Source organism: Rattus norvegicus, chromosome 3 (assembly GCF_021556685.1).
Source record: "Rattus norvegicus strain SHRSP/BbbUtx chromosome 3, alternate assembly SHRSP_T2T, whole genome shotgun sequence".
Taxonomy (NCBI): Eukaryota; Metazoa; Chordata; class Mammalia; order Rodentia; family Muridae; genus Rattus; species Rattus norvegicus.
Window position 1 is genome coordinate 45,129,782 of NC_141536.1, and position 12,523 is coordinate 45,142,304.

Sequence of the window (12,523 nt, forward strand, 5' to 3'; positions counted from 1 at the left end):
AATTAAAAATGAAAAGGGAGACATAGCAACAAAAACTGAGGAAATTCTAAAAAATCACCAGAACCTACTACAAAAGCTTATACAACAAAACTGGAAAATCTGGAGGAAATGGACAAATACCAGGTACCAAAGGTAAAGCAGGATCGGATAACCCATCTAAGCTGTCCCATAACCACTAAAGAAATAGAAGTAGTCATTAAAAGCCTCCCAACCAAAAAAAGAAAAAAAAGGCCAGGACCAGTTGGGTTTAGTGCAGAATTCTATCAGACTTTCATAGAAGACTTAATACCAATACTGTCCAAACTATTCCACAAAATGGAAATAGAAGGAACACTACCCAATTCCTTCTATGAAGCCATGATAATGCTGATACCAAAACCACACAAAGAAACCAACAAAGAAAGAGAACTTCAGAACAATTTCCCTCATGAATATCAATGCAAAACACTCAATAAAATTCTTGGAAACTGAATCCAAGAACACATCAGAATTATAATTCATTATGATAAAGTAGGCTTCATCCCAGCGATGCAGGGATAGTTCAATACTGGCAAATCCCTCAATATAATCCACCACATAAACAAACTCAAAGAAAACAACTGCATGATCATTGCATTAAAGGTTGAAGGAGCATTTGATGAAATTCAGCACCCATTCATTTTAAAAAGTCTTAGAAAGATGAAGAAATGAAAGCCCATACCTAAACATAGTAAAAGCAATATATAGCAAACCAGTAGCCGACATCAAGCTAAATGGAGAGAAATTTGAAGCAATCCTACTAAAATCAGGGACTAGACCCACTTTCCCCCTATCTATTCTATATAGTTCTTGAAGTCTGGCTAGAGCAATTAGACAACAAAAGAAGGTCAAAGGGATACAAATTTAAAAGGAAAAAGTCAAAATATCACTATTTGCAGATAATATAATAGAATACCTAAGTACCCCCAAGTTCCACCAGAGAACTATTAAGCCTTTATATTCAGCAAAGTGGATATAAAGTTAATGTAAACAAATCAATAGCCTTCCTCTCCTCAAAGGATAAACAGGCTAAGAAAGAAATTAGGAAATGACACCCTTCACAATAGTCACAAATAATGTAAAATACCTTGGTGTGACTTTATCCAAGCAAGTGAAAGATCTTTATGACAAGAACTTCAAGTCTCTGAAGAAAGGAATTGAAGAAGACCTCAGAAGATGGAAAGATCTCCCATGCTCATGGATTGGTGGGATTAATATAGTAAAAATGGCCACCTTGCTGAAAGCAATCTACAGATTCAAAGCAATCCCTATCAAAATTCCAACTCAATTCTTCATCAAGTTAGAAAGAGCAATTTGCAAATTCATTTGGAATAACAAAAAAAACAGAATATAGAAGGAAACTATTCTCAGCAATAAAATAACTTCTGGGGGAATCACCATCCCTGACCTCAAACTGTATTACAAAGCAATAGCAATAAAAACTACATGGTATTGGTACAGAGATAGATAGGTAGATCAATGAGAGAGAATTGAAGACCCAGAAATGAATCCACACACCTTTGACAAAGAATCTAAAACCATCCATTGGAAAAAAGACAGCATTTTCAACAAATGGTGCTGGTTCAACTGGAGGTCAGCATGTCGAAGGATGCAAATCAATCTATTCTCATCACCCTGTACAAAGCTCAAGTCCAAGTGCATCAAGGACCCCCACATAAAACCAGATACACTCAAACTAATAGAAAAAAGAGCTGGAAAGAGCTTCAACACATGGACACAGGGGAAAATTTCCTGAACAAAGCACCAATGACTTATTCTGTAAGATCAAGAATCAACAAATGGGACCTCATAAAATTGCAAAGCTTCTGTAATGCAAAGGACATTGTCAATAATACAAAACGGCAACCAACAGATTGGGGAAAGATCTTTACCAATCCTACATCTGATAGAGGGCTAATATCCAATATATCCAAAGAACTCAAGAAGTTAGACTCCAGAGAATCAAATAACCTTATCAAAAAATGAGGTACAGAGATAAACAAAGAACTCTTAATGAGGAATACCGAATGGCTGAGATGCACCTAAAGAAATGTTCAACATCCTTAGTCATCAGGGAAATGCAAATCAAAACAACCCTGAGATTTCACCTCACACCAGTCAGAATGGCTAAGTTCAAATACTCAGGTGACAGAAATGCTGTCAAGATTGTGGAGAAACAGGAACCATTGCTGGTGGGATTGCAAGCTGGTACAACCTCTCTGGAAATCAGTTTGGTGGTTCCTCAGAAAATTGGACATAGTAGAACCTGAGGTCCCAGCATATATCCAAAAGATATTCCAACATGTAATATGGACACATGCTCCACTTGCTCATAGCAGCCATATTTATAATAGCCAAAAACTGGAAAGAACCCAGATGTGCCTCAACAGAGGAATGGATACAGAAAATGGGGTACATCTACACAATGGAGTACTTCTCAGCTATTTAAAACAATGACATCAAGAAATTCTCAGGCAAATGGGTGGATCTAGAAAATATACTGAGTGAGGTAACTCAGTCACAAAAGAACACACATGGTATGTACTCACTAATTAGTGGATATTAGGAAAAGAGCTTGGAACACCCACAATATAACTCAGGGGCTACATGAAACTCAAGAGGAAGGAAGACCAAAGAGTGGATGCTTCAGTCCTACTTAGAAGGGGAAACAAAATAATCAAGGGAGGTAAAGGGTGGGAGGGACTTGGGAGGAAGAGAGCAGGAGGAAGGAGAAAATAGAAAAGAACGTAGACTAAACCTCTGAACCTGTAAGCTGTAAGCCATCAGCAATTAAATGTTTTCCTTTATAAAAGAAAAAGTTACTGGTCCTAAATCTTCTCAAGTGTGATTTCAAACAAGACTACCACCCTTCTAAATCATCACTGGTCATTTTTCACAAGGTACAAATAAAGATATAAGAACTTTAATGTTGTAAAGTCACTTGAGTGATAACTGCATTCACTTCCGGAAAGTGGCAACACTGAGATTTATTCTTAAGAATAGTTTTGTCTAAAGTCATCCTGTCCCCTGTGTGGGACAGAAACAGTGGCAACAAGTGAAACATCTGGTTGATCCTGTTGTCTGGGTACCTGATTATTGTAGGGAAATCGTATGGGGAGGTAGAGAAATGCCAGTGTGTCAGTGCTCAGTAAAAGTTTCATTAGCTCCTCCCAGACAAGATGGTGTATTTTTTTAAAGTCTCAAGTAGATACTCTTTAGCTTAAAATTGCAGGAGGTCTATAGATAATGGAATTGTTTTCATTTATATATTTACATATTAGGCGTAGGTTATTTTACACATTCCCAAAGAGTTATATATTTTTGAATGTATCTTTGCATTTAAATTCTTTATTATTTCCATCTTATGATTTGCTCTGTTAGGATGTTCTGACTATGTTCAGTGATCATAAAATATTAGAAACAACCACCATTCCCAGCTGTGGTCTATAATTCTTTCTTCTATTTTAATAGCTAGTAAAATGGGTATGTTAATACAGAAGAACAATAATTAAGAAATTGATGTAAATTCTTTTTGCATTTACCTGTTATGAAATAAAAATTTGTCCAAGTAAAGTGATTTCTGTCATTACTTATTATGAGATAATCTGAGGAAACTAAGAAACTAAGAAAAATCTCTAGGCCATGTGATATTAAGAGAACTTATAAAGCAAGCATTAATCCATGTCTGCAAAAAGCAGGAAAGTTACTAACAAAATGAAAACTGGGTTTTGTTTTGTTGTTTAACCCAAAGAATTGCTTACTTAAGTTCTACTTGCCTTTCTTCCCATGCCTAGGACGAGACAAAGCAAAGCATAACCAGAGAAAGGGAACTGGAAGAAGCAAAGAAAACTTCCCCAGTTTGTCCACAGCGGCTTCTAACCAGCAGAGAATGGTGCCCAGTAAGAAGGTTGAGGTCCAGTTTTGTCTGGGTCTGCACAATAGGAAAATCATGACGGCAATAGCTTGAGTGACAGAAATATGGCATCCCGAGATTAGACAAATCTTCGAACCTTAAATGGTTATCGACGCGGCAAAATTAATACTAAATCATTGCTCACATCTTTATACAATAGGACTATTGAAAACAATGAACTGGAATTGTCGATGAAGACGGAAGAGATTTAGTTCCTGAATGAACAGAGTGTCAGTAGCCATCAAAGCTATTATCACACGCTGTGTTTAAATGCAGTGTTAAACATCAAAGGGCTAGCATGATGGCTCAGTTGGTAAAGCGTGTGCCCCAGAAGCCGAAGGACCGGAGCTTAATTTCCAGAATCCACTTAGAAGCCATGTGTAGGGACATGCCTCTGTAACTCAGTGACAGGGAGAGCCTTACAGCCAGCCAACCTAGCCTAATCGGGGAACTCCATGTTCAGTGAGAGACGCTGTCTGAAAGCACTGGGTGTGAGGCAACCGAGGGCGACACCCAATCAACCTCTTGCCTCCACAGACACAGGCAGGCACACAGGTACGCTGTGACATGAATAAAACACACGTACGCACGCACTGAAGAACAGCAAAAGGGAAAGCCAACATTTATCAGGCAGGCAGGCTTTTGCCAACGGATCCCGACTAAATCGGGTCTGACTTCTTTACTATCATCCCACCCAGCTCAGTCCCACCTGCACAACTCTAGAGTAGGCCTTTCCTCAGGCCATATCCTTCTCTTATCCCTATCCTTTCGCCACACCCCAGTTCATTTCTCTTCCACTCTGCGAATCCTTTGACTCCCAAGGTGTTTCACTCCATGAAATCCCAGGGCTTGATTCGCCTCTCTGTTAAATTGCTCATCATATTAAGCGATTACCCTTTGGATTTCCTATCTGAGTCTTTGTCTTTTAGGTCTGCATGTTTCTTGTACTTAGTAAACTGTCCAATATCTGGGAAACAGTCCATCAACACTTGCTGATGCGTTCCTCTTCTGGCTATCCATAGACTTCGACAACAGTCTTGCCATTTTGTGTTTCTTACAGAGAGTTCAGACTGACTGTCTTCCTCATTGAGAAAGTAACAAAAGTAAATAAGCAGCTTGGGTTGAAGATCTTAAGAGCATCGTGAACTGAGGAGATGGAGAACATTCTGTATGTCTCATGAAGGCCAAGATATATGACTTTATCTTTATGACCAGTGCATTTACAGCAAAGGAGACTATACCATAGGGGAGTATGAAAACGTAACTGTGTATGTCTTGCTCTACTTACTTGAATAAAAGAAGTAAAGAAATTAACTACTACTCCGTATACTTGAATAGTCTTCAGCAGCACTTTTAATGATGGTCTACAGAAAAAGGTCTATAGAGAAAGGAGAAAAATATATGACTAGTTATGCATTGCTTTTGCGAAAAATAGCATATATACTCTAACATTAACCAGGTGTTCATCTCCAAGACAAAAATACTTGAGAATATGAGAGGGGAAGAACATATTTTCACTGATGGTCCCAGAAATGCCCAACCATTGTGGGCAGAGCTCGGCAGTTCACATGGAAACAGTGAGGAAACAGCAAGAGAACTCGTACATTAGCAGACTTTGTATGTTCTCCTTTTTTCTACCAGACTCCCAGCCGAGGGGATAAGACTGCCCACATTCAGGGGCACTCACTAGTGGACACGCCCAGAGGTGTACTTTACTAACCTCTTAGGTACTTCTCAGTGCAATCCAACTGACACTCAACGTTAACCACCATAGCTACGCTGTGTAGTCCTGATCCATAGTTTCTGAAGCGGGTTAGTCTGTGCTCACCACAACCGTTCATTTTCTGGCCTACCAGTTCTTGTTCCCTGCCTTAAGAACTGACTTGAATTTATTGCATTACCAGCTGTCTTGCCCTCTTTCCAGGTGGGTCAGACCAATGGAAGTCACCCAGTACGATCAGAGGACAAAGAAGAAGACTGTCATTTCTCTCCCCACACAGCTTCCAGTGACGGCTGAATTCCCCAGCTCCAGCTCTCTTTAGACTCAGAATCCTATTCCTGCCTAAGGATGCATCATCTGACATGGAAAGATATTTCCCAATACGTACACTTGCACACATCCATGAAAAGTGTGAACAAAGGAACTGCTGTCTGACTTCTTCCACTCTGAGCCACAATGCCTTGCCCTGAGCAGTCCCACTACTAAAGGATAATATTTAAAGAACTCTGTGGGTTAAGAAGAGCAATCGATAGCTAAAAACTTCAGTTGGAAGCCTATTGATTTTCCCCCATTTTAGAAAGATCACAAGCTTGGTAGAACAATAGACCATTTCTTCTGGTGACTATTCTGAACACCGACGGTTACCCTTCCCCAAGGGCACTTGTCTGAAGCTCACCTCTTGTCACTCCTATAGCCATGTGCCCCGTAAAGAGCAGAGCAAGTGCAGCTCCTGTCAGATGGATTTAGTAACGCATCTCCAACAGCCCATGTGAATGTCTAGGGGGGCTAGCATGGTCATGCGTTGCTCTCTGTGTCAGATTTCATGTGTGTTCTTCAGTTTAAAGACACTGAGAATCCCCTTAAAGTTACTATGGTTCGGAGCCATTTCTTCAGAAAGACCTTTTCATTCTCACCAGGAAAAATAACTCACTTGATTTCTGTTCCTTTTCCAAAATGGCTTGTTTCCTTCTCACTGGCAACACATCACCTCTTCTGTTTTAGCTGCTGTATCCTCAGAGGAGATTCACGCATGGGCACGAGGAGAGTGCTACCCGTCACTTAAAGAAAGACAGTCTTGTGGGAGTCTCAGACAATGAATCCCAGAAGATTTTTTCAGATGTTGGCGCTTTAACGAAACACAGACTATACATTGCTGCCAGGTAGCACCAGTGCTCATTGTTAAGCTTTCCTTACGTTACCATTTATTTGCCCAAAGCCCTGCCTTATGTTGCCCTGCCTTTCTATCTGCCTACATTTCTGTAGAACATTCCTAAGACTCCAGACTTTTTAAAGCCCATTTGAAAAATAGCCACTAACAAGAGAAAGATCTTTTAAAGCCCCCGGGCGACTGCATTCAGGTAAGAACAAAGAATTTAATTTGAGGCTCAGAAGTAATGAGACTTGTGGGGATTCCAAACACTGTTCAGCACTACACACTTGAGAATTCTTTCATATCAGTGGCTGCCTTGTATTAAAATGATAGTTTGAGATATAGGTGACATCTTTAATATCAATTGTTTCTAGAGCAATAACCCCTAGTATTATTCAGGCAAACGGCTGATCTCAGCACTGAGCCCCTGGATACCTAGTTTTCCCCAAAGACTGGTAGCTTTAAGACTTTCTGAATAGCCATAGCAACCTTGGAGACCGTTGTCCTCCTACCTGCCTCAGAGGATCAGAGAACACTATCTGCTCAGCTCCTGATCTATTTGAAGTTCGTCGGCAATGCCATCAATGCAAAAGAAATGCTTCCCTCCATCTTTAAAATGCCACCCTCCATCCTTGAAGTGGTACCTCCCATCCTTGAAATGTTAAAGAGATCAAAAATGCTCCCAAGTGAGTCTATGGGGTTCTGGATAGAGAATATCCTCAATGAATTTGGAATCTCCACGCAGGAATGCAACCTAGGCAGGTATGGTGGTTGCCTGCAACCCTCACGAGGCTGAGGCACTAATAAAGAGGATCTGGACAGCCTGTGTCACACAGAGTCTGAAGCCAGGCTCAACTACATACCAAGAGCCTATGTTTTAAAAGGTGAATGTAGCCTAAGGAAGCTAATTTTATCTTCTGTTTTGTGGGTTTCGGAGCGCACCTCTCATAAAGAACGCAGTCAGAACGGATCTACTGCAGTTGTGTTGGTTTGTGATCAGAGTCCACTGCTGTCCAGAATATTACCTTTCAGACACTTTCTGTTGTAATTAAATAAAGTCCTCGACTCTATAAAAGTAGTATTTATTGAACCCTAAGCCAGGGGTAGACGTAAAGATATAAGTAGCCAAATATGGTTCCTGATCTCAAGCTTGCTTCCTGCCTGAGAAAAGGAATCCTACCCAAAGAATAAGGGTCGGAAGAGTAAATAAACACATGGCCCAAGTTTGAAACTTCATGGTATATGTTTGTGGGAAGTGGAGGAACTGCTGAGTCAGTGTGTGTTGTTGATACGGGGACAGCCATGTCAAGGACCCCAATGCTTCAGACTCACGGGAGTGCAAAGCCTTTCCCTGGTGGGGTGTGGAGGCAGGGAAAAGTCTTTGTCTGGTCCAAGTGCTTACACATAATTGATCTCTCAGTCATAGCTTCCTCGCGCATGGCTGCAGCCTGAGCCTGCTTTCCTCCAGAGATTTCCTACCAGGATTAACTGAACCTGCATCCTTATTCAGTTGCTTACAATAAACCTACTTTCCTAATTCGGGTTGTGAAAACTTTCTGCATTCCCAGGTTGCTGCTGTTGGTGTATCCCAGTCAGAGTACCCATGGCTCACCCCACCCTAGTATTTCTGTGTGTCTGTCCTTTCTTCATTCTCTCATTAACCCAATTAGGTCAGTCTCTGAAGCTGTGTATAACAAGGTACTCCATTGGAACTAAAGAAGACAAACACATCACTACAAAGATCAAATTGTACCTTTCCATGGAAGCGTCTGTTAGTGCAGCTTGCATCTCTTAGGAAGATTTTTTCTGTGGGAATATTGTACCCTGTCTTGTTCTCGTGCTTTGAAGAATATCAGTTTAAATAAGAATTATACTGAGTTAAAAAAAAAGAATTATACTGAATTTAAAATAAACTAGTTCTCTCTCCCCCCATTCCCTTCCACTGCCCTTGCTCTGCTTAGAAACCAATTTCTTTAAAACAAAACAAAAAGACAAAATTGACTGGTCATATTCTAAAATTCAATTTTCTGGATTTCGTCACCTCCAAAGGCCCACTGTGGTGGTTACTTTTGGGAGCTGGCTTACCTTCAGAAATGCTGAAGCGCTCCTTCGGGGAGTCTGTGAGGGTGACCAGAGGAAGTGAGTGAGGGAGCCAATGAATTGACCAGGAGAGCAGACATACCAGTCAATCAGCTGGGGGCCCAGAGAGAACAGAAAGGCTAGAAAAAGGTGATTTCTTCACTCACAATTCCAGAAGCTGGGAAGTCTAATGTGAGACCATGAGACGCACTCCCCAGGCCATGGTGGAAGGTGAGAAGAGGTGAGTGAGGAGAAGGGAGGAGGCAAGGAGGAGGAGGGAGGAGGCAGGAGGAGAAGGGAGAGGCAAGGAGGAGAAGGGAGGAGGCAAGAAGGAGAGAGGAGGCAAGAAGGAGGGAGGAGGTGAAGAGAAGGGAGCAGGAGAAAACTAAATTCCTTCTCACAATATGCACATGCTCATAAACTCAGCATTAATCCTCTTGAGGGCAGAGCCTTCATCTCTTAAAGGTACCATTACTCAATACCAATACATTGGGGACTCCTCCCAGCATACAAACTTTGGGGAAGGGCACATACTGAAGCTGTCAAACTGACCAGTCTTAGGGCAGCTGCTGCAGGAACCTGAGAAGCTATGGGCTATCCCGGGTGATGGTTCTCTCACCACCAACAGTCTGGGGACCAAAGATACCGTGCCAATTTCAGAAACATCTTATTCCTGTTCGTGACACCTAATTCTGGGTTAAGACAATCTTCTCTACACTGCAGGGCTTCTTATTCCGGCCCTCATAGGTTTACAGAAATCCATAGCGGAATTCACGACACACAGAAAGTCTCCAGATTGTGTGTGAAAAAATGGCGGACGGGCGCACACTTTTTCTTAAGTTACTAGAAGCTCCAGAATACAGAGGAGGTGACCTACTGCTGAGGACTGCCTGAGTTCTCCAGGTGTCCACTGCAGAATTCGGGTTTCGTTCTAGGGTCAGGACATACATAGATACTGGGTGAAATAGGCAAGAGAATTCTCAAGCCAAGTACTAAAAAGAATCGGCATCGTTGGCAAAACACCCTGGATGATTACAATACGTTGAACCTATTCATTCCTTCTAGATGGCCCGGAACCCTCTAGAATGGACCGTATCATCTCCATTCCACTTTAGAGGAACATCAGAGATAATAGTTATAGGGCAATTACTAGTTATCAGATACCACTGTAAGCGCTTCACAGTATAATAGCTCAGTAATTCTTCCTACGAGTCCAGAAAGCAGATTCCCCATGTTATAAATGAAGAAACAGCCTCCCCATAAGTCCACTGTCACAAGTAGTAACAATCGTAGCCCTTCACACAGGAGCTATTCTAAGCATCCTTTTATTGAAGAGGAACCTACATCAGAAAAAAAGGTTAAATAACTTGCTCATTCTGTTAGCAAGAGGCGGAACTAGAATCCAAGAATATTCTCTGTCTCTGGTTCTAGTTTTGACCTTGCAGGATAAGTGTTTTTTTTTTTGTTTCTTTCTGGTCTTGTGCTTGTGTGGATGCAGTGTCTAATCTAGTGACTTCCTTTCCATTGTTATTTTAAAGCTCCAGGCACAAGGTAAGCAGAATTCTGGGCACAGCTGCCAAGTTCATGCACAGTTCCCCCTTACCACCTTGTGCAGCATGCAGGTCTCCGGTGACAGTATGCCAGGCCACCCTCAGTTGGTTCCCAGACCACACAAGGTCACACCAGTCACTCAGGGATGCCAGAGCTCACAGCTGCCTTTTACAATCACGGACACAAAGGGAGCAGACAGCCCGGCTGCTCGCACGGCTACGCGGTATCACGTTACTAATATTGCCTCTGTGCAGCGTTCTGAGACCATTCTGAGCCCGGTTACAAAAATAGTCATGACTCTCACCGGGGCTGAGACTGTTGGTTTTGTTAGGTGAGAACACTTGAGGAATATAAAATGCATGAGAAAGAGTGGCAAAGAGGAAAAACATTCGAAGGATGTATAGGGTCAAACAGAAGTCACCCAGCAGAGGAGAACTGCCTGACCATTGCGTTTGGCTCAGCTAAAACCAGAGTGAGGAATTAATCAGTTCCTCTTCCCTTTGGTTTCTTTCGAATTATGAAATGTTTAATTGGACCGTGTCCTTTAATTGTGTGTGTGCAATGTGTAAAATCTAAACTACGACTCTTTTTAATGTCCCCCTGGTCTGGACACAGGCACATCCACGTCAGATTTGTGCTCAAAGCACACCGCGTTTGTATGCCTAGCCATTGATTTCTGCAGGGCTCTTAATATTATGCAAGACTTTTTTCCTTCCTTTGCTCACCTCCTGTGATTGTGCTGATTCGGCATTTTATAGGCGCATCAATTTTCCTTTAGAAGCTGTGCCGAGAATGTGCGAGTCCCTGGGCCAGCTTCTTATTGAAATCAGATGCAGAATCAGCTCAGAGTCCGGTGATAGGCTGCCCCCTAGTGAAACTTTTCAGCTCCGCAGTCAAACTGCAAATTCCCTGCGAGGAGCTCTGCAGAGCCTTCTGGACAAAGGAGAAATGTCCTTCAGAGGAGGGTGGTGAAACCCCGTGTAATTCTCTCTTCGGCCTGTTTTCTGGGCATTTGAGGGTTCTGTGAAATTTTTCTTGATAATTCAAGATTGTCTTAAAAACATACCCTCAAAGTGCGTTCTTTTGTATACGGATAAAAATACCTCTGGGAGTGAAAGCTGCTAAGGCCCGCACTAGGGAGCCACATCTGCTTTTTCTTATCACACCTGCCTATTGTGTGATGGTTTTCCCTTCCGATGTGTCTGCACAAAACGAGCATGCTAAGTGCTTCAGGTCCCCTGGCCTCTATTTTTTATAGAAGCTTGAATATTTGTCTTTATAGAGGGTTAAATTTTGTAGAAGGCATTTTGAATGCTCCTTACGTGGGAATTCTCAAGTTTAGTCATTCCTGCTATTACTCTAGAATTACTTACTTTAGATGAGACTTTTAAATGTTCAGCTAAAAGTTACTTACAGGAGAGAGACCCAACCGCCTGGTCAGGTGGGCACTCCTGAGGCTGCAGAGCGGAAGAGACCACCAACACTGCTCACCCCTGCCCACATCCCTGGCCCAAGAGGAAACTGTATAAGGCCTCTGGGCTCCCGTGGGGGAGGGCCCAGGAGCGACAGGACCCCTGCCTGAGACACCGCCGGAACCTGAAGGAAACAGACCGGATAAACAGTTCTCTGCACCCAAATCCCGTGGGAGGGAGAGCTAAACCTTCAGAGAGGCGGACACGCCTGGGAAACCAGAAGAGACTTCTCTCTGCACACACATCTCGGATGCCAGAGGAAAAAGCCAAAGACCATCTGGAACCCTGGTGCACTGAAGCTCCCGGAAGGGGCGGCACAGGTCTTCTGGTTGTTGCCGCTGCAGAGAGCCCGTGGGCAGCACCCCACGAGCGAACTTGAGCCTCGGGACCACAGGTAAGACCAAATTTTCTGCTGCAAGTGACCTGCCTGGTGAACTCAAGACACAGGCCCACAGGAACAGCTGAAGACCTGTAGAGAGGAAAAACTACACGCCCGAAAGCAGAACACTCTGTCCCCATAACTGACTGAAAGAGAGGAAAACAGGTCTACAGCACTCCTGACACACAGGCTTATAGGACAGTCTAGCCACTGTCAGAAAGAGCAGAACAAAGTAACACTA